Here is a 22,032-nt window from a genome sequence, read left to right as displayed (position 1 = left end):
CACTTCTTGCCCTTTGGGCCAGCACTCCTGTGCTTCTCTTCCTTGATCTGTACCTGCTGCTTCCTCTCAGGCTTCTCTTTTCCTCCCTTTGTCAGGCACCTACCTTCAGGCAGGTCCTGTGTTTCCTCCATCCTACTCTTCCTCAAGTCAACCCCCCTCAGTAAACAGCACCACTGTCTGCCCATGAGTGCAAACTGGGAAGCTAGAACTCGGTCTGATTTCCCTTAGATGCCCCTCGACCACCAGACCCTGCCTACGCTACTTCTCAAACCTCCTGTCATTGCCACATGCCCATGGTACCACCAAGGACCTTAGCCATTCTTGCAGCCCTGGCCACGGGGATTTTTTTTCTCAATCCCACTCCCTTTTCTGCTAAAAGCCTTACAATAGCTGCAGGATGGCATGCATATTCCTAGCAAGGGCCCATCAGACCATGCCCAGGTGAGCACTAGCCACTCGCAACTCCATACTCCACTCTTGAAACTGACCCACATGTTCTCTCCTGCAGGCCTCCCATCTAAGAGGGTGAGACCCCCAGGACCATGGCTGTGTCTTAGTCCTCTCTAGATGCAAAGGCTCACCTGGGTCTTGGCAGGTGTTCAATTAGTTCATGCCTAATGATCAGGTGAATGGACCTGCAGGATCATGGTGGGGAAAGGGGATAGAGAGTGCCGGCTTTTCCTGAACCCTCTGAGGAGATAACAGGCAGGCTCACCTTTCAGGATATTCCTTCCCAAAATGCTGCTGGAAAATATAAGATCAGGAGCAGAGGTCCCACTAACTCTCGACCCTGGACTTTGTTGGGGATGGAGTGTCAGGGAGGCCCACAGCTGACCCCTGAATAAAACACAGTCACAGGGACTGTGGTATTATTGTATCCATCACATAGTGGGGGAAACAGGACCAGAGAGGCTGAATGACTTGTGGAGGTCACACAGTAAATTCGGGACACAACTGGGATCAGGGAGCAGCCTCTTTGACCAATGTCCTACTTCCTTCCTGCAAAAGTCCCTGGCCCCATCACCTGCACCCCTTCCGCACAGGCCACTGCAACCATGAACCTACTGGGAGCCAGAGGAAGGATGAGCAGAGGCACTATCCAACAGGGACCCTGGTACTGGGGTGATGTCTTCTCAGAAGTTGCTGGGACCTGGGCTGCTGTGTTCCTCTTAGGGCCTGGGCCCTGGGATTTTGGCCCTTGGGCAGACCTGCAGAGCCCTGGCTCATAGGTAAGGGGCTGCCACTCCTCTACCCTCCTCAACACACACCCTGTGCACTCTGTCTGAGCCAGACCCTGGCCAGAAGTGAGGCTCAAAGGACATGACCATTTCCCCACCTCCAGGGGCACCTTTCAGAGGGGCAGACACTCCCACCATCACCAGGACAGAGAATGTGGAGAGGCCCGGAAGTCTGTCACCACAAGCCTGTGCGGGAAACAGAGGGGTGCCAGGACAAGAGCACTGTCATCCAGCCACCCATCCCAGAGATGCTGCCTGGCCGACTGTCAGGGGCTCCAGACATGGACCCGCCTAGTTCCCATGCCGTCCTGCTAGGTGCTGTTTTCCAGCCTGGTCACAAGGTGATGGGCTGCCTCTGCAGGAGCCTGAGTGAAGGTGGCACAGACCTGGAGGGAAGCAGACCGAGGCCTACCCAGACAGTCTGGGTGGACCACGTGCTGCTGCCAAGCACTTCCAAGCCTCACCTCGCGTAAGGCTCACAGCAACCCTAATTGGGTATGGTGCTTACACACAGGGATGTTGGGCCTGGAGGAATTAAGTGACTGTCAGCAGCTGGCAGGTGACCCAGCGGAGTCAAATACACATTTTCCTTGTCTCAAAACCTTAACTCTGCATTATAATCAGAAGGGTGGATGGAAGACCCATTAGCAGGCTCAGGGGAATGGTGCCTCCTTCCTCTGGGCATCTGAGACTCAGTCCTGGCACACGGCAAGCATCAATGTTCATTGTAATGACATCAAATAAAAAGAAAGAAATCAAAGGCTCCCAAGGTTCAGAGATAATCTGTCCACCCCACTCCCTTTGAGCTAAAGAACAAGCCAAGACTCTGAGAAAGGAAGTGGAAGTCAGGAAAAGAGGAGGCCAGTGTAGAGGCCACATCCCACCCAGCATCCATCCATCCCAATCTCATGTGGCTTCAGGAATGAAAGCCCAAATCGGGAGCTAGCCAGAATGGCCCAAGTTTGCGCTCCAACTGTTCCCTGAACGTTGAAGTACTCCCAGTTGGGCACCGGGCTATGGTGTGGACTGCCTGTGTAATGAAGAGAATGCGAGGATCAACTTGGAAGCACTTTCTGTGTCATCTGTCTGCATCTTTTTTGCAGGTGATGGTGCGGAACCCCATCCACACCTCACCAGACTGTATCCTCTCCCCAACTGACCTTATTGCTACTCACACTGTCCGTCCCTAAACGTAATCCCAATACAAGGGAGGAGTGTCCCTCTCATGATGGGAAGCACCTGCTTTGCTGGGAACCCAATTCGAGGTAAATTCAAGGAGCCCTGTGAACAGGACTGCTAGGGTCTGGCTCTGGGTTGGCCACAGGATAACGAAGCACTGGGAGTTGTCTGTTTTTGGGTGTGGTGTGGTCCTTTTCTTTCTAGAAGAGTGGCTCCTTTGCAGGGGGAGGTGACTTAAACCCCGGCGGATCTCAGCCAGCCTCCCAATTCACTGCGGATTCAGGAGCCATGGAAACACAAAAGACACGGAGTCCCACAGCCCAAACAAAGCCACACAGACAGGCCACCAAAAGGTGGTGGAAAAAAATCTCTGTAGTGCGTTAGCCACATTCCTTTAAGAGACTCCACTTACAGGTGTGCACACACACACACATGCACACACACACGCACACACATACACAAAGCACACACACACAGACATCCAACACTCACAACACTCCCTCAGAAACACACAGCCTGGCAGCTTCTGAGGCTGCATGTTTCTGAAGGAAGCCCCACCTAAGAGAGAGCAACCCTGGGGAACACAGGAAGGCTATACCTAGAAATAAAGGTGGGGCAAGTTTCAAAAAGGCTCACCTCTGCAACGACTAGGCAGGCCTGAGGCATCCTGCAGATCCTTTTGGATCCTTAGGGATTTCACGGTTTAGTCCTGGGGCTCTGCTTGAGGTTTCTTCAGGCTGGCTCACGTCTGCCCTCTCCTAGGATCATGGGACTATCCCGTGGATCCCACAGAGAAGACAGGCGAGAGTCCACCGCCTAGGCACCTCCACAAAGGACTCTGTCTCCGCCAAGCCGCAGGGATTTGTCGCTAGGTGGCGGTGGCATTCATTGTGACGCCAGCCAGAGCTTACAGCTCAGGCCTGGTGCCCTGAGACTAGCACATGCGCATTAGCGAGGCAGCCTTGGCGCCCAGCTGTCAGAGCTGTCAGCCTGCTTAGACAGAGGAAAATGGTACAGGCAAAGCCGGCCTGGTGTCAGGAAAAAGGCTGCCTGTGATAACCCACTGCAGGCCCCTAAAGGTCTCGACCTTAGGCCCCCCTCGGGCCGTCTCCATGGTCGGGTCCCACTGGAGAAGGAGGCATTTTGAGAGTGTGAGTTGGTCGCTGGAAACTGCTCTTCTGACTCCCTTCCCGAAAGAGGCTGCGTTCAGGAATCGGGTCCCATGGGGATTGGAATATAGTCTGGTGAGTTGTTGAGGGGTCTTTGGGTGATGAACTCGTACGCGAGACCCCAGAGGCAGATGTCAGCGAAAGATGGCCGGGCCTTTGACCTCATTGCCTCCCTTCATCCTGGGCCCCCAGGGGCTCTCTGGGAAAGGCAGGAACTAAGACAAAGGCAAGTCCGAGGTGGAGCAGTGTTCTCACACCTTGAACTGGCCTCTCACGGGTGCAGAGGAGGTTGAGACATTGTCTCAGAGGCCGTCTGTGGCTACTGCAAGCATGAAAAGGGTGTTCAGCAGTGCTGTTGAGGGGCACTGTTGACCCTTCATTAAAGCAAAGGAAAATCAAGGTTCACGTGAGAGAACGAGCTGACTTGTGCTGGAGTCCAGGCAACGTTCAAGGATTCCGGTCAGAGGACCCAAAAGTCTCCTGCAAAGTGCAAACAACCTCAGCCACCAAAACGAGACCATAATACACAACCTGGAGCACAGCCTGCCTACCCGAAGTCCCTTTTGCTTCCTGAAATCCCCAGCAGCCAATAGAACTGTGGCGAGAGGCAGTCCCACCCAGCAACCGCTCAATGAAAGAGCCACTCCACTATGAGAAAGGATGTGCAGATGAAACAAAACAGAGCCTAGCCTACCAGGTAAAAGCCAGCCACAGGTGCCTGCTTTTCATCCTATAGGAATCACACAGCTCTCTAACAGGAGTAGGAGAACAAGAGTTTCCTTTTTGGGGGATATGGTGAAAATGCTTTGTGATGTGTGGATTTACTACATAGAGTTAAACCTTTTTTTTGATTCAGAAAGGTGGATACACTCTTTTGAAATGTCCCCTCATTTGGAATGTCCCCTCATAGATTTGTATAATCTTTTGAAGTGTCCCCTCATAATTTTGTATTATCTATGAGGGAACATTTCAAAATTTTTTGAGGCATATAGTGAAAAACTGAATATGCTGGGATAAAAACTACAAAGAAGCGATGTATGAAAATGCTTTCTGATGTCTGATTTCATCTCACAGAATTAAACCTTTCCTGAGATTCAGCAGGTCAGAAACACTTTCTTTCTAGGATCTACAAGGGGACATTTTTGAGCAAATTGAGGCCTATAGTAAAAAACTGATTATCTTGTGATAAAAACTAGAAACAAGCCTTCAGTGAAGTGATTTGCGATTTCTGGATTCATCTTATGAAGCCAAATCTTTGTTTCGATTCAGTAGTTTTTAAGACTTTTTTTGTAGAATCTGTGAAGGGACGTTTGGGAACCCTTTGATACCCATTGAGAAAAACAGAATATCCCCTGATAAAAACTTCATGCAAGCTATCTGTCAAAAGGCTTTAGAATGTATGTATTTATCTCACAGAGCTAACCTTTGTTTTGATTCAGCAGGTTGGAAGCATGTTTTTTGCAGAATCTAAGAGGAAACATTTCAAACACATTGAGGCCTGTAGTGAAAAAACGAATATCCCACCATAAAACTACAAACAAGCTACCTGTGAAAATGCTTTCTGACGTGTGAAATTATGTCACACATTTAAACATTTGTTTTAATTCAGTAGTTTGGAAATACTCTTTTTGTATGATCTACGAGGGGACATTTCAGAGCCCATGGAGTCCTATAGTGAAATAACGAATATCCCATGGTAAAAACTAGAAACAAGCTCTCTCTGAAAATGCTTTAGGTTTTGTGGGCTCATCTCAAAGAGTTAAACATTTGTTTTGATTCAGCAGGTTGGAAACACTCGTTTTGTAGAATCTACGAATAAACTTTGTGGAACCCATTGAGGCATATAGTGAAAAACAAAATATTCTGTGATAAAAACTAAAAGCTTGCTATCTGTGAATATGCTTTGTGATGTTTGGATTCATCTTACAAAGGTAAAACTTTCTTTTGATTGAATAAGTTAAAAACACTCTTTTTGTAGAATCTGCAAAGGAAAGTTTCAGAACCCATTGATGCCTATACTAAAAAACCAAATATTTCACGATATAAACTAGAAACAAGCAATCAGTGGAAACACTTTGTTGTGTGTGAATTCATCTCACAGAGTTAAACTTTTTTTTTTTTTAGTAGTTTGGAAATACTCTTTCTGTAGAATATGCAAAGGAACATTTTAAAGCCCATTGAAGTGTATAGTGAAAACCTATATATCCTGTGATAGAAACTAGAAACAAGCTATCAGTGAAAATGTTTTGCAATGTGTAGATCCATTTCACAGAGTTAAACATTTGTTTTGTTTCAACAGGTTGCAAACACTTTAATTGTAGAAACTATGAAGAGCCTTTTCATAGCTCATTAAGGCCTATAGTGAAAAATTGATTATCCCATGATAAAAACTAGAAACCTTATTTGTAAAAATGCTTTGCAATGTGTGGATTCATCTCACAGAGTTAAACCTTTGTTTTCATTCAGCAGGTTGGAAACACGTTTTTCGTAGAATTTCAGAAAAGTTATTTGGAAGCCCATTGAGGCCTATAGTGAAAAACTGAATATTTGCAATAAAAAACTAGAAGGAAGCTTTTTGTGAAAATGCTTTGTGATCTGTGGATTCATCTCACAGTGTTAAACCCTTCTTCTGATTCAGCAGATTGTTAACACTGTTTTTTTGTAGAATCTAGGAAAACACGTTTTGGAGCCCATTGAAGCCTATAGTGAAAAACAGAATATCTCATGATAAAAACTAGAAGAAAGTGATCTGTGAGAACACTTTGTGATATTTGGATTTATCTGACAGAGTTAAACATTTGCTGTGATTCTGCAAATTGGATATACTCTTTTTGTACAGTCTACGATGGTACATAGACCCACTGTGACGTATAGTGAAAAAATGAAAGTTCATCAATAAAAACTAAAAAGAAACTATGTCTGAAAATGGTTTGCAATGTGTGATTTCATATCACAGAGCTAAATCTCTCTTTTATTCAGCAGATTGTGAGCACTCATTTTATAGAAAATACAAAGGAACATTTCACACCCATTGATGCCTATAGTAATAAACCAAATATTTTGTGATAGAAACAATAAAAAATCTATCTCTGAATATGCTTTGCCATGTGTGGATTCATCTCACAGAGTTAAATCTTTGTTATTATTCAGCAGGTTGGAAACAATTTTTTTGGAGAATCTAAGAAGGGACATTTTGGAGGTCATTGAGACTTATAGTGAAAAACTGAATATCCTGTGGTAAAAACTAAAAACAAGCCATCTGTGAAAATGTTTTACGTTGCGTGGATTCATCTCACAGAGTTAAACCTTTTTTCTGATTCAGCAGATTGAAAACTTTCCTTCTGTAAAGTCAACAAAGAAACATTTCGGAGTCCATTGAGAAGCCGAATATCACACAATAAAAACTAAAAGCAAGCTATCTGTGAAAATACTTTGTGACATGTGAATTCATCTCAATGAGTTAAACCTTTGTTTTGATTCAGCAATTTGGAAATGATCTTTTTGTAGAATCTACAAATGGGCGTTTCTGAGCCCTTTGAGGCCTATAATAAAAATCCTAATATCCCGTAATAAAAACTGGAAACCAGCTATCTGTGAAAATGCTTGGCAATGTCTGGGTTCATTTTATGAAGTTAAACATTTGTTATGATTCAGCAGGTTGGAAACACATTTTCTGCAGAATCTAAGAAAAGGCATTTCAAATCCCTGAGGCTTATAGTGAGAAACTATCTCATGATAAAAACTACAAACTCCCTGTGAAAATGCTCTGTGATGTGTGTATTCATGTCACAGAATTAAAATTTGTTTTAATTCAACAGTTTGAAAAGACTCTTTTTGTAGTGTCTACAAAGCAACATTTCAGAGCCCATTGAGGCCTATAGGGAAAAACAGAATACGCCATGACAAAAACTAGAAGCAAGCTATGTGTGAAAATGCTTTGAAATGTGTGGATTCATCTCACAGAGTTAAACCTTTCTACTGATTCAGCAGGTTTAAAACACTTCTTTTGTAGAATCTATGAAAAAAGATTTCACAGTCAATTGAGGTCTATAGTAAAAATCCAATATTGAATATCCACATTAAAAATGAGAAACACGCTATCTGTGATAACACTTTGAAATGTGTGGATTCAACTCACAGAGGTAAACCTTGTTTTGATTTAGCGTTTAGGAAACACTCTTTTTGTAGAATCTATGAAGGGACATTTCAGAGCCCATGGAGAAGTAAACAGAAAAAGCAAATATCCTTTGATAAATAGTAGAAACAAGCTGTCGATGAAAATGCTTTCGGATGTGTGGATCGATCTCACAGAGTTAAATGTTTGTTTTGATTCAGCAGGCTGGAAATGCTCTTTTTGTAGATTATATGAAAGGACATTATGAAGCTCATTGAGGCCTATAGTCAAAAGCTAAATATCCCACAATGAAAACTAGAAACAGGCTATCTGTAAAAAGGTCCTGTGATGTGTGGAATCATCTCTCAGAGTTAAACCTTTGTTTTTATTCAGCAGGTTGGAAACATTCTTTTTGTAGAATATACAATGGGACATTTTGGGGCCCATAAACAAGTACATTGAAACACCAAATATCCTGAAATAAAAACTAAAGACAAGTTACCTCTGAAAATGTTTTGCATTGTGTGGATTAATCTCACAGAGTTAAACATTCTTTTTCATTCAGAAGATTGGAAACACTCTCTTTGTAGTATCTAATAAAGGCCATTTTGAAGCCCATTTAGGCCTACAGTGAAAGATCAAATATCCCATGATAAAAACTAGAAACAAGCTATCTGCGAAAATGTTTTGTGATGTGTGGATTCATCTCACAAAGTTAAACATTTCTTTTAATCGAGCAGCTTGGAAAACTCTTTTTGTAGTATCTATGAAGAAACATTTTAAAGCACATTGAAGCCAATAGTGAAAAAAATGTGGAAATAAAAACTGGAAACAAGCTATCTGTGAAAATGCTTTAGAATGTGTTAATTCATATCACAGAGTTAAACCTTTGTTTTGATTAAGCAGGTTGGGAACAGTCTGTTTGTAGAACCTACAAGAAGATATTTTGGTGCACATTAAGGCCTACAGTGAAAAACCAAATATCTCACAATAAAAATTAGAAACAAGCTATGTGTGGAAATGCTTTCTGATGTGTGGATTCATCTCATGGAATAAAACCTTTGTTTTGATTCAGTACATGGAAAACGCTCCTTTTGTACAATCTACAAGGGGACATTTGGGAACCTATTGAGGTCTATAGTGGAAAACAAAATATCCCATGATAAAAACTAGAAACAAGCTATTTGTAAAAGTGCTTTGCAATGTGTAGATACGTCTCACAGATTTAAAGCTCTGTTTTGTCAGCAGGTCAGAAACACTCTTTTTGTAGAATCTATGAAAGAAAATTTTGGAATCCACGAAGGCCAATAGTGAAAAACCAAATATCTGGTGAAAAAACTAGAAAAAAGGTATCTGTGACAATGCTTTGTGATGTGTCAATTCATGTCACAGAGTTAAACCTTTATCTTGATTCAGCAGGTTGTAAACACTCTTTTTGTAGAATCTAAGAAGGGACATTCAGAGAACATTGAGCCCTACAGCTAAAAACCTTATATCTTGAGATAAAAACTAGAAACAAGCTATATATGAGAATGCTTTGTGATATGTGGATTCAACTCACAGATTTAAGACTTTGTTTTGATTCAGCAGGTTGGAAACACTCTTTTTGTAGAATCTATGAAGGAACATTTCAGATCCCATGAAGAAGTATATGAAAAAACCCAACATTCTGTGATGAAAACTGGAAACAAGGTATTTGTGAAAATTCTTTGAGATGTGTGGATTCACCTCACAGAGCTAAACGTTTGTTTTGATTCAGCAGGCAAAAATCTCTCTTTTTGTAGGCCTGAATGGACATTTTGGAGTCCATTGTGGCCTGTAGTGGAAAACTGAATACCCACGATAAAAACCAGAACCAAGCTATCTGTGAAAATTCTTTATGATGTGTCATTTCATGTCACAGAGTTAAAACTTTGTTTTGATTCAGCAGGTTGAAAGCACTTTTTTTGTAGAATCTATGAGGGGATATTTGAGAGCTACTGGGGTCTACAGTGAAAAACCAAACCAAATATCCAGCAAGAAATACTAGAAACATGCTATATGTGAAAACGCTTTGTGATGTGTGGATTCATCACACAGAATTAAACCTTTCCTTTGAGTAAGCAGGTTTGAAGCACTCTTCTTGTAGAAACCATGAAGGTACATTTTAAAGCCCACCGAGGCCTATAGTCAAAAACTGATTATCCTGCAATAAAAGCTTGAAACAAGCTGTCAGTGAAAATGCTTCGTGATGTGTGGATTTCTCTCACAGAGTTATACATTTGTTTTGATTCGGCCAGTTGGAAACACTCTTTTCATAGAATCGATGAAGGGACATTTCAGAGCCCTTTGAGACCTATATTAAAAAACCAAATATCCCACAATTAAACCTAGAAACAACCTATCTGTAAAAGTGTCTTGCAATGTTTGGAATGATCTCTCAGAATTAAATCTTGGGTTTGATTCTGCAGGCTGGAAACACTCTTTTTGTAGAATCTACATAGGGATTTTTCAGATCTCAATGTGGCCTCCAATGAAAAATGGAGTAGCCCATGAAAAAACTACAAATAATCTTTCTGTGAAAATGCTTTATGATGTGTGCACACATCTCACAGAGTTAAATCTTTGTTTTTATACAGCCAATTGAAAACTTTTTTTTTAGAATCTACAAAGGGACACTTAGGGGCCTATTGAGGCCTCTAGTGAGAAACCAAATATCCCGTGATAAAAACTAGAAACAAGCTATCTGTGAAAATGTTTGTGATTTGCAGATGTTTCTCCCAGAGTTAAGCCTATGTTTATATACAGCAGGTGGAGAACATTCTTTTTGCAGAATCTAAAAGAAGACATTTCCAAGCTCTCTGTGGCCTATAGTAAAAAACAAAATATCCCCCTATAAAAACTAGAACAAACAATCTGTGAAAATGCTTTATGATGTGTAGCTCTATCTCATACAGTTAAAACCTTGTTTTGATTCAGCAGGTTGGAAATACTTTTTTGTAGAATCTACAAAGGGAAATTTTGGATCCCATTGGGCCTATAGTGAAAAATCAAACATCAAATGATAAAAACTAGAAAAAACTATCGGTGAAAATGTTTTGTGATGTGTAGATTTACCTCACAGAGCTAAACCTCTATTTATATTCAGCAGGTTGAAAACCCTCATTTTGTGGAATCTACAAAGGGACATTTTGGAGACCTTTGAGGCCTATAGTGAAAAACAGAATATCTCATGATAAAAACTAGAAATAATCTATATCTGAAAATGGTTTCTGATGTGTAGATTCATCACACAGAGTTAAAACTTTATTTTTATATGGCATTTTGGAAACACTGTTTTAATAGAATCTAAGGGGGAACAATTCTGAGCTAGAGAGGCCTATAGTAAAAAACCAAATATCTCATGACAAAAACTTGAAACAAGCTATCTGTGAAATTGCTTTGTCATGTGTGTATTCACCTCAAAGAGTTGAACTATTGCTTTGATTCAGCAGGTTAGAAATTTTTTTTTTGTAGAATCTTTGAGGGGCATTTCTGAGCCCACTGAGGCTTATACTTAAAAACTGAATATTCCATGATAAAAACTAGAAAAAATTGTATTTATGAAAGTGCTTTGCAATAGGTGGATTCATCTCACAACATTAAAACTTTTTTTTTTATTCAGCAGGTTGGAAACTCTTTTTTTATGCAATCTATGAAGAGACATTTTAAAGCTCATTGAGGCTTATAGTGAAAAACCAAATATCCCGTGATAAATCTATATGAAGCTATCTCTGAAAATGCTTTGCAATGTGTGACTTAATCTCACAGAGTTAAACCTTTCTTTTGATTCAATGGCTGGAAACACTCTTTTTGTAGAATCTTCAATAAAACATTTCAGAGCAAATTGAGGCCTACAGTGAAAAACTCAATATCCAGCAATAAAAGCTAAAAACAAGCTATCTTTTAAAAATGCTTTGCAATATGTAGATTCATTTTACAAAGTTAAACTTTCTTTTGCTTCATTAGCTTGGGAGCTCGGTGTTTGTAGAATCTATGAGGGGCAATTCGAAGACAATATTGACCTGTAGAGAAAAACCAATATCCTGCAATAAAAACTAGAAGGAAGCCTCCGTGTAAATGCTTTGCAATGTGTGGATTCATCTCAAAAAGTTAAACGTTGTTTTGATTCAGCAGGTCAAATTAGTACAATCTACAGAGGGACGTTTCAAAGCCCATTGAGCCTTAGTGAAAAACTAAACATCTTGTGATAAAAACTAGAAACAAGCTATCTGTGAATATGCTTGGCGATGTGTGAGTTTATCCCACAGAGGTAAACCTTTGTTTTTATACTGCAGGTATGAAAAACTCTTTTACTTGAATCTAAAAAATAAATTTCTGAGGCCTTTGAGTCTTATAGTGTAAAACCAAATATTCCATGATAAAAACTAGAAATAAGCTATCTGTGAAAATGCTTTGTAATGTGTGGATTCATCTTTCAGTGTTAAACCTTAGTTTTGTTTCAGCAGGTTGGAAACACTTTATTTGTAGAATCTACGAAGGGATATTTTGGAACCCATTGAGGCCTATAGTGAAACACTGAATATTTCGCGATGAAAATTGAAAACATGTTATCTGTGAAAATGCTTTGTGTGTGTAGATTCTACTCAGACAGGCAAACCTTTGTTTATATACAGTAGGTTGGAAACACTGTTTTTGTAAAATGTAAGAGAGGGCAATTTAGAGTCCATTGAGGCCTATAGTGAAAAATGCAATATTCTGTGAGAAAAACTAAAAAAACTTTATCTGTTAAAGTGCTTTGTAATGTTTGGATTCATCTTACCAATTTAACCATTGTTTGTATTCAGGAAGTTGATAATAGTCTCTTAGTAAAATCTAAGAAGAAACACTTTGAAGCCCATTGATGCTTATATTGAAAAACCAGTTATCCCATGATAAAAACCAGAAACAAGCTATTTGTGAAAAATGCTCTGTGATGTGTGGATTCATCTCACAGAGTTAAAATTTTGTTTTGCTTAAGTAGGCTGGAAACACTAATTTTGTGGAATCTATGATAGGATATTTCAGAGCCCATTGAGGCCAACCCTGAAAAACCAAATATTTTGTGGTATAAACTATAATAAAACTATCTCTGAAAATGCTTGTGATGTATGATTTCATCTCACAGGGTTTAACTTTTCTTGATTCAGCAGGTTGGAAACACTTTTTTTTGTAGAATCTATGAAAGGGCATTTCAGAGCCTATTGAGTCCTACAATAAAAAAGTGAATATCCCTTGATAAAAACTAAAAAAAGCTATCTGTGAAAATGCTTTGCAATGTGTGAGTTGATCTCAAGGCTTATATTGAAAAACCAATATCTGGCAATAAAAGTTAGAAACAAGCTATCTGTGAATTAGCTTTGCAATGTGTAGATTTATCTCACAGAGTTAAACCTATGTTTATTTACAGAGGTTGGAAACACTCTTTTAGTAGAATCAGAAAAAAGACATTTCTGAGCCCTTTGAGGCCTATAAATAAAAACCAAATATTTCCAAATAAACCTGAAAAAAAGCTATCTGTAAAAACACTTTGCCATGTGTGGACTCATCTCACAGAGGTAAAGTCTTGTTTTGATTCAGCGGGTGGTAAACACTCTTTTTGTAGAATCCACCAAGGGACATTTCGGAGCCCATGAAGGCCTATAGTAAAAAAACAATAAAAACTAGAAACAAGCTGTGTTGTAAAATGCTTCATGATGTGTGGAATCATCTCACATAATTAAACCTTTGTTTCTATTAAACAGGTTGGAAACACTCTTTTAGTAGAATCTATGAAGGATCATTTTGAAGCCCATTGAGGCCTATAGTGAAAAACCAGATATCCCATGATAAAAACTAGAAACAAGCTATCTGTGAAAATGCTTTGCAATGTGCAAATTCATCTCATAGAGTTTAACCTTACTTTTAATTCAGAAGGTTGGAAACACTTTTTTTTGTAGAATCTAAGAAGAGACATTTCAAAGCCCATTGAGTCCTATGGTAAATAACCAAATATTCCCTGATAAAAACTAGAATCAAGCTATCTGTGAAAATGCTTTACAATATGTGGATTTGTCTTACTGAGTTAAACCCTTGTTCTGATTCAATAGTCTGGAAACACTAATTTTGTAGACTCTATGAAAGGACATTTTGGAGACTTTCTAGGCTGATTCTGAAAAACTGAATATATCTTGATAAAAACTATAAAGAGGCTACCTCTGAAAATGCTTTATGATGTGTGATTTCATCTCACAGAGTTAAACTTTTCTTCTGATTCAGCTGTTTGTAAAAGCTTTTCTTGTAGAATCTATGAGGGGATATTTCAGAGCCCAGTGAGTGAGACAATAAATAAATGAATATTCCTTGACAAAAACTACAAACAAGCTATCTGTGAAAACACACTGAGATATGTGAATTCATCTCACAGAGTTTAAACTTTGTTTTGATTCAAAAAGTTGGAAACACTTTTTCTGCAGAATCAACCAAAAAACATTTCTAAGCCTGTTGAGGCCTATGGTGAAAAACCAACATGCCACGGTAAAGTCTAGAAACAAGCTGACTGTGAATTATCTTTGAAATGTTTGGATTTATTCCACAGAGGTAAACCCTTTTTTGTTTTTGTTTCAGCAGGTTGTAAACTGCTCTATAATCTATGAGGAGACATTTCGGAGCCCATCAAGACCTACAGTGAAAAACAAAATATCTTGTGATAAAAACTAGAAACAAGCTAACTGTGAAAATGTTTGTGATGTGTGGCTTTATCTCACAGAGTTAAACATATGTTTATATACAGCAGGTTGGCAACACTCTGTTAGTAGAATCTAAAAGAAGACATTTCTGAGTCCTTTGAGGCCTATCATGTAAAATGAAATATCCCCAATAAAAACTGGACAAAACATTATCTGTGAACATGCTTTGAGATTTGTGGATTCATCTCACAAAGTTAAACCTCTGTTTTGATTCAGAAGGTTGGAAACACTCTTTTTGTAGCATCTACAGAAGTAAATTTCAGAGCTCATAATGGACTATACTAAAAATCCAGATATCCTGTGATAAAAACTAGAAACAAGCTATGTGTGAAAATGTTTTGCAATGTGTGGATTCACCTCACAGAGAGAAACTATTCTTTTCATTTAGCAGGTTGGAAACACTCTTTTTTGTAGAATCTATGAAGGGACACTTCAGAGCTTATTGAGGCCTACAGTGAAAAACCAAATATGCCATGATAAACACTAGAATGAGCTCTGTAAAAATATTCTGCAATATGTGATTTCATCTCACAGATTTTAACTTTTGTTTTGACTCAGCAGGTTGGAAACACTCTTTTTGTAGAATCTGTGAGGGTACATTTCTCAGTCAACTGATGACTATAGTGAAAGGCTGAATATCCTGTGATAAAAACCAGAAAGAAGTTATCTGTGAAAATTCTTTGCAATTTTTGGATGTATCTCATGACGTTAAACTTTTGTTTTGATTCAGCAGTTTGGAAACTCTCTTTTTTTACAACTGACTGGGAGATATTTCAAAGCCCATTGAGGTTTATAGTGAAAAACCTAATATCCTGCTATAAAAACAATAAAGAAATTATCTCTGAAAATGCTTTGCAATGTGTAATTTTACCTCACCAAGTTAAACCTTTCTTTTGATTCAGCAGGTTTAAAACACTCTTTTTGGCTGGGTGCAGTGGCTCATGCCTGTAATCCCAGCACTTTGGGAGGCTGAGGTGCGTGGATCACGAGATCAAGAGATCAAGACCATCCTGGCCAACATGGTGAAACCCCATCTCTACTAAATATACAAAAAATTAGCCAGGCGTGGTGGTGGGTGCCTGTTCCAGCTTCTAGGGAGGCTGAGGCAGGAGAATGGCATGAATCTGGGAGGCGGAGCTTGCAGTGAGCCAAGATCACACCACTGCACTCCAGCCTGGGTGACACAGGGAGACTCGGTCTCAAAAACAAAACAAAACAAACAAACAAACAAAAAAAACACTCTTTTTTATTATTATTATTATACTTTAGGTTTTAGGGTACATGTGCACACTGTTTTTGTAGAATATATGATAGGACATTTCAGAGCAAACTGAGGCCTATAGTGATAAATGAAATATACTGTGATAAAAATTAGAAACAAGGTATCTGTAAAAATGCTTTGTGGTGTGTAGATTCATCCTACACAGTTAAAACTTTGTTTTGCATCAGCATGTTGAAAACGCCCTGCCTGTAGATTCTACAAGGGGACAATTTGGAGCCCATTTTGGCATGTAGTGAAAAACCAATATCCCATGATAAAAACTAGAAATATCTATCTGTGAAAATGCTTTGCAATGTGTGGATTTATCTCAAAGAATTAAAACTTTGTTTTGATTCAGCAGGTTGGAAACACTTTTTTTTTGTAGAATCTAAGCAGGGACATTTCGGAGCCATTTGAGGCCTATAGTGAAAACAGAATATCTCACAATAAAAACTAGAAGCAATGTATCTGTGAAAATGCTTTGTGATGTGTGGATTCATCTCACAGAGTTAAACCTTTCTTCTGATTCAGCAGGTTGGAAATACTCATTTATAGACTCTATGAAACAACATTTTGGAGTCCATTGAGGTCTACAGCAAAAAATCAAATGTCCCACAATAAAGACTAGAAAAAAGCTATCTATGAAAATGAATTGTGATGTGTGGATTCATCTCACAGAGTTAAACTTTGGTTTTGATTCTGTAGTTTTGAAACACTTTTTAAATAAAATCTATGAAGGAACATTTTGGAGCCCATTGAGGCTTATGGAGAAAAACAGAATATCCCATGATAAAAACTCAAAGCAAGCTATCTGTGAAAATGTTTTGCCATGAGTAAGTTCATCTCACAGAGTTAAACCTTTGTTTTGATTCAGTAAGTTGGAAATGCTCTTTTGTACAATCTATGAGGGGACATTTTGGAGCCCATTGAGGCATATAGTAAAAAAACAAATGTCCCATAATAAAAACTATAAAAAAGCTATGTTTGAAAATGCTCTGTAATATGTGATTTTATCTCACAGAGTCAAACCTTTCTTTTGATTTAGCAGGTTGGAAACACTCTTTTTCTCAAATCTACAAAGACATTTTGGAGCAAATTAAGGCCTATACTGAAAAACGGAATATCCCACAAAAAAAAACTAAAAACAAGCTATCTTTGAAAATGCTTTGTGATGTGTGGATTTCTCCCACAGAGTTATACCTTTGCTTTGAATCAGCAGGTTGGAAACACTATATTTGTAGAATCCATGAAGCAACATTTCAGAGCCCATGGAGGACTCTATTGAGAAACCGAATATCCTGCAACGAAAGCTAGACATAGGCTATCTGTGAAAATGCTTTGTGATGTGTGGATTCATCTCACAAAGTTAAACTTTGGTTTTGATTCAACAGGCTGGGAACACTTTTTTTTTGCAGAATCTACAAAGGGACATTTTAGAGCCCATCAAGGCCTATGGTGAAAAACTGAATATTCCCTGATAAAAACTAGAATCAAGCTATCTGTGAAAATGCTTTCTAATATGTGGATCTCAGAATTAAAATTTTGTTTTGATTCAGCAGATTAAAAACACCATTTTTGAAGCATCGACAAAGGGATATTTTGGAGCCCATGTGCTTGTATATAGCCTATGATAGAAACTAACAACTATTTATTTGTGAAAATGCTTTGTAATGTGTGGATTTATCTCAGAGAGTTAAACCTTTATTTTCACATTCATTTTGTAGAATACACAATAAATACATTTTGGAGCCCATTGAGGCCTACAGTAAAAAATCGAATATTTCACCATAAAAACTAAAAACAATCTATGTGTGAACTTGATTGGCAGTGTATGGATTCATCTCATGGAGTTAAACCTTCGTTTTGATTAAACAGGTTGGAAATGCTTTTTTTGTAGAATCTATGAAGGGTCATTTTGGAGCCCTTTGAGGCCTGTAATAAACCAAATATTTCATGATTTAAGCTAGAAAAAAGCTATCCGTGAAAATACTTGGTGATGTGTGGATTAATTTTACAGAGTTAAATCTTTGTTTTTATTCAGCAGATTGGAAATGCTCTTTTTGTAGAATCTGTGAAGGGACATTTCAGAGCCCATTGTGGCCTACAGTGGAAAACAAAATATCCCACAATAAAAAATAGAAACAAGCTCTATGTGAAAATGCTTTGCAATGTGTTCATTCATTTAACAGGGTTAAAACTTTGCTTTCATTCATCAGGTTGAAAACCCTCTTTTGTAGAATCTACAAAGCAACATTTCTAAGCCCATTGAGGCCTATGGTGTAAGGGAGAATATCTCATGATTAAAACTAGAAACAAGCTATCTGTGAAAATAATTTGTGCTGTTTGCATTCATTTTACAGAAGTAAACCTTTGTTTTGATTCCGTAGGTAGGAAACACTCTTTTTGTAGGATCTACAAAGGGACATTTCAGAGCCCATTGAGGTCTACAATGAAAAACCCAACATCCCATGATAAAAACTAGAAACAAGCTATTTGTGAACATGCTTTGCTATGTGTGGGTTCATCTCACAGAGTTAAACATTTGTTTTGATTTAGTGGGTAGAAAAAACTGTTCTTGTAGAATCTAAAAGGGACATTTTGGAGCCTATTTAGGCCAATAGTGAAAAAACTGCATATCCAGCAAAAAAAAAACAAAACTAGAAAGTAGCTGTGTGTGAAAATGCTTTGCAATGTGGGCATCTCAATGAGTTAAATTTTTCTTTAGATTGAGGAGGTTGGAAACACTCTTTTTGTCAAATCTATGAGGGGACATTTCAGAGCCCATTGAGGCCTGTAGTGAACACCAGAATATCCTGTGATAAAAACTAGAAACAAGCTATCTACAAAAATGCTTTGTGATGTGTTCATTCATTTTACAGAGTTAAAACCTTGTTTTGATTCAACAGTCTGGAAACACTCTTTTTGTGGAATATATGAAGGGTCACTTTTGAACCCATTGAGGCATATATAGGATATCCCCCTATAAAAACTAGAAACAAGCTATCTGTGAAAATGCTTTGTAACGTGTGGATTAATCTCATAGAGTTAAACCTTAGTTGTAATTCAAAGGTTGGAAACACTTTTTTTTTTTTTTTGTCTAAGAAGGGACATTTCAAAGCCCATTGAGGCCTATGGTGAAAAATCAAATATTCCCTGATAAAAACTAGAATCAATATTTCTGTGAAAATGCTTTGTGATGTGTGGATCATCTCTCAGAGTTAAACATTTGTTTTGATTCAGCAGATTGGAAACACTTTTTTTTAAGAATCTACAAAGGAACATTCGGTTTCCATGGGTAAGCGTATTGATAAACAAAATATCCCATGATAGAAACTAGCAACAAATTATTAGTGAAAACGCTTTGTGTCACGTGGATTCGTCTCACAGAGTTAAATCTTTGTTTTGATTCTGTGGGTTGGAAACCCACTTTTGTACGATCTACGAAGGGACGTTTCAGAGCCCATTGAGGTCTTATAGACTGAAAACAATATTTCACTATGAAAACTAGAAGCACGCTGTCTTTGCAAATGCTTTGCGTATGTAGATTCATCTCACAGAGTTAACCTCTGTTTATATACAGCATGTTGGAAACACTCGTTTTGTAGAATTTAATAGGGGATGACATAGAGTCCATTGAAGCCTATTGTGAAAAACCCAATATTCCATGGTAAAAAGTAGATAAAATCTATTTGTGAAAATGCTTTGCAATGTGTGGATTCATCTCATGGAGTTAAATCTTTGTTTTTATTCAGGAGGTTGAAACAGTCTCTTTGTGGAATCTAAGAAGTTCCATTTTGGAACTCTTTGAGGCTTATATTGAAAAACTGAATATCCTGTGATAAATATTAGAAACAAACTATATGTTAAAATGCTTCGCAATGTGTGGATTCGTCTCACAGAGTTAAACCTTTGTTTTGGCTAAGTATGCTGGAAACACTAATTTTGTTTACTCTACGATAGCACATTTTGGAGCCCATGGAGGCGAATACTGAAAAAATGAATATTTCGTGATAAAAACTATAAAAAATCTATCTCTGAAAATGCTTTGTGATGTGTGATTTTATCTCATAGAGTTAAACTTTTCTTCTGATTCAGCAGCTTGGAGAAACTTTTCTTGTAAAATCTATAAGGGGACATTTCAGAGCCCACTGAGGCCTACAATAAAAAAAAGAACAACCCTTGATAAAAACTAGAAACATACTATCTGTGAAAATATTTTGTGATTTGTGAATTCATCTCACAGAGTTAAATCTTTGTTTTGATTTAAAAAGTTGGAAACAATTTTTTTGTAGAGTCAATGAAAAAACATTTCCAAGCCCATTGGAGCCTAGAGTGAAAAAGTGAATATATCATGATTAAAAACTGGAATACGCTATCTGTAAAAATGTTTTGAAATATGTAGTTTCATCTCACAGAGGTTAACCTTTGTTTTGACTCAGCAGGTCAAAAACACTATTTTTGTAGAATCTACAAGGGGACATTTCAAAGCCCACTGAGGACTATAGTGAAAAACTGAATATCTGGTGATAAAAACTAGAAACTAGCTACCTGTGAAAATGCTTCATGGTTGGGCACAGCGGCTCACACCTGTAATCCCAGCACTTTGGGAGGCTGAGGCTGGTGGACTACCTGCAGTCAGGAGTTCAAGAGCAGCCGGGCCAATGTTTTTTATTTTATTTTATTTATTATGCTTTAGGTTTTAGGGTACATGTGCACAATGTGCAGGTTTGTTACATATGTATCCGTGTGCCATGTTGATTTCCTGCACCCATTAACTCGTCATTTAGCATTAGGTATATCTCCTAATGCTGTCCCTCCCCCCACCCCACAACAGTCCTCAGAATGTGATGTTCCCCTTCCTGTGTCCATGAGTTCTCATTGTTCAATTCCCACCAATGAGTGAGAACATGCGGTGTTTGGTTTTTTGTCCTTGCAATAGTTTACTGAGAATGATGTTTTCCAGTTTCATCCATGTCCCTACAAAGGACACGAACTCATCATTTTTTATGGCTGCATAGTATTCCATGGTGTATATGTGCCACATTTTCTTAATCCAGTCTATCGTTGTTCTGGCCAACATTTTGAAACCCTGTCTCTACTAAACATACACACACACACACACAAAGCTGGGCATGGTGACATGTGCCTGTAGTCCTATCTACTCAGGAGGCTGAGGCAGGAGAATTGCTTGAACCCAGGAGGTGGAGTTTGCTGTGAGCTGAGGTCACAGCACTGTACTCCAGCATGGGTCATAGAGTGAGATTCCATCTAAAAAAAAAAGGATTTCCAATGTGTGGATTCATTTCACAGAGTTGAATGTTAATTTTGATTCAGCAGGTTGGAGAAACCTATTTGGTAGTTTCGACGAGGGGACATTTCTTAGCCCACTGAGGCCTACAGTGAAAACCAAATATCCAATGATAAAAACTAGAAACGAGTTTTCTGTAAAAATGTTTTGCAATTTGTGGATTTATCTCACAACATTAAACCTTTGTTTTGATTCAGGAAATTGGAAACTCTCCTTTGGTATAATTGACAGATATTTCAAAGCCCATTGAGGCTTACAGTGAAAAAACAGAATATCCAGTGATAAAAACTGTAAAAAAGCTATCTCAGAAAATGCTTTCCTGTGCATGATTTCATCCCATAGAATTAAACCTTTCTTTTGGTTCAGCTGGTTGGAAACACTCTTTTTGCAGAATCTACGAAGGGACATTTAGGAGCCTATTGGTGCCTATATTGAAAAACAGAATACCCTTCAAAAAAAAAAAAAAACTAGAAACAAGCTACCTGTGAATTAGATTTGCAATATGTTTATTCATCTCAAAGAGTTAAACCTTTTTTTTGTTTGTTTCAACAAGGTGGAAACACTCTTTTTGTATAATCTACGAAGGGATGTTTCATAGCCCAATGAGGTCTACAGTGAAAAACCAAGTATCTCGTGATAAAAACTAGAAACAAGCTTTCTGTGAAAATTCTTTGTGATGTATGCATTTGTCTCACAGAGTTAAACCTTTGTTTTTATACTGCAGGTTTGAAATACTCTAAGACATTTTGGAGCCCTTGGGGCCTATAATGAAAAAACATATATCCTGTGATGAAAACTTGAAACAAGGTACCTGTGAAAATGCTTTGCAATGTGTAGATTCATCTGACAGTTAAAACTTTGTTTTGATTCAACAGGTTAGAAGCACTGTTTTCATATAATCTATGAAGGGACATTTGGGTGCCCATTGAGAACTATAGTACAAAACAGAATATCACATGATTAAAACTACAAACAAGCTATTGGGGAAAATGCTTTGTGATGTGAAGATTTGTCTCA

General features: G+C 38.4%; 1 long non-coding RNA gene across 2 annotated transcripts; it reads left to right on the top strand.

The window, feature by feature from the left end:
- Positions 1-3,387: 3,387 nt before the first annotated feature.
- On the top strand, positions 3,388-12,245 carry LOC129483172 (uncharacterized). 2 transcript variants are annotated; one of them, XR_008657927.2, is made up of 3 exons: positions 3,388-3,661; positions 5,371-5,517; positions 12,188-12,245. It is a non-coding gene; the product is annotated as an uncharacterized lncRNA (long non-coding RNA). The 2 variants fall into 2 exon arrangements; XR_008657928.2 differs by lacking the exon at positions 12,188-12,245 and adding an exon at positions 6,740-7,101.
- The last annotated feature ends 9,787 nt before the right edge of the window (positions 12,246-22,032 follow it).

The sequence above is a fragment of the Symphalangus syndactylus genome, chromosome 5 (genome assembly GCF_028878055.3).
Source record: "Symphalangus syndactylus isolate Jambi chromosome 5, NHGRI_mSymSyn1-v2.1_pri, whole genome shotgun sequence".
NCBI classification, from domain to species: Eukaryota; Metazoa; Chordata; class Mammalia; order Primates; family Hylobatidae; genus Symphalangus; species Symphalangus syndactylus.
Note: the sequence above shows the minus strand (reverse complement) of the source record. Positions and strands in the feature narration are given on the sequence as shown.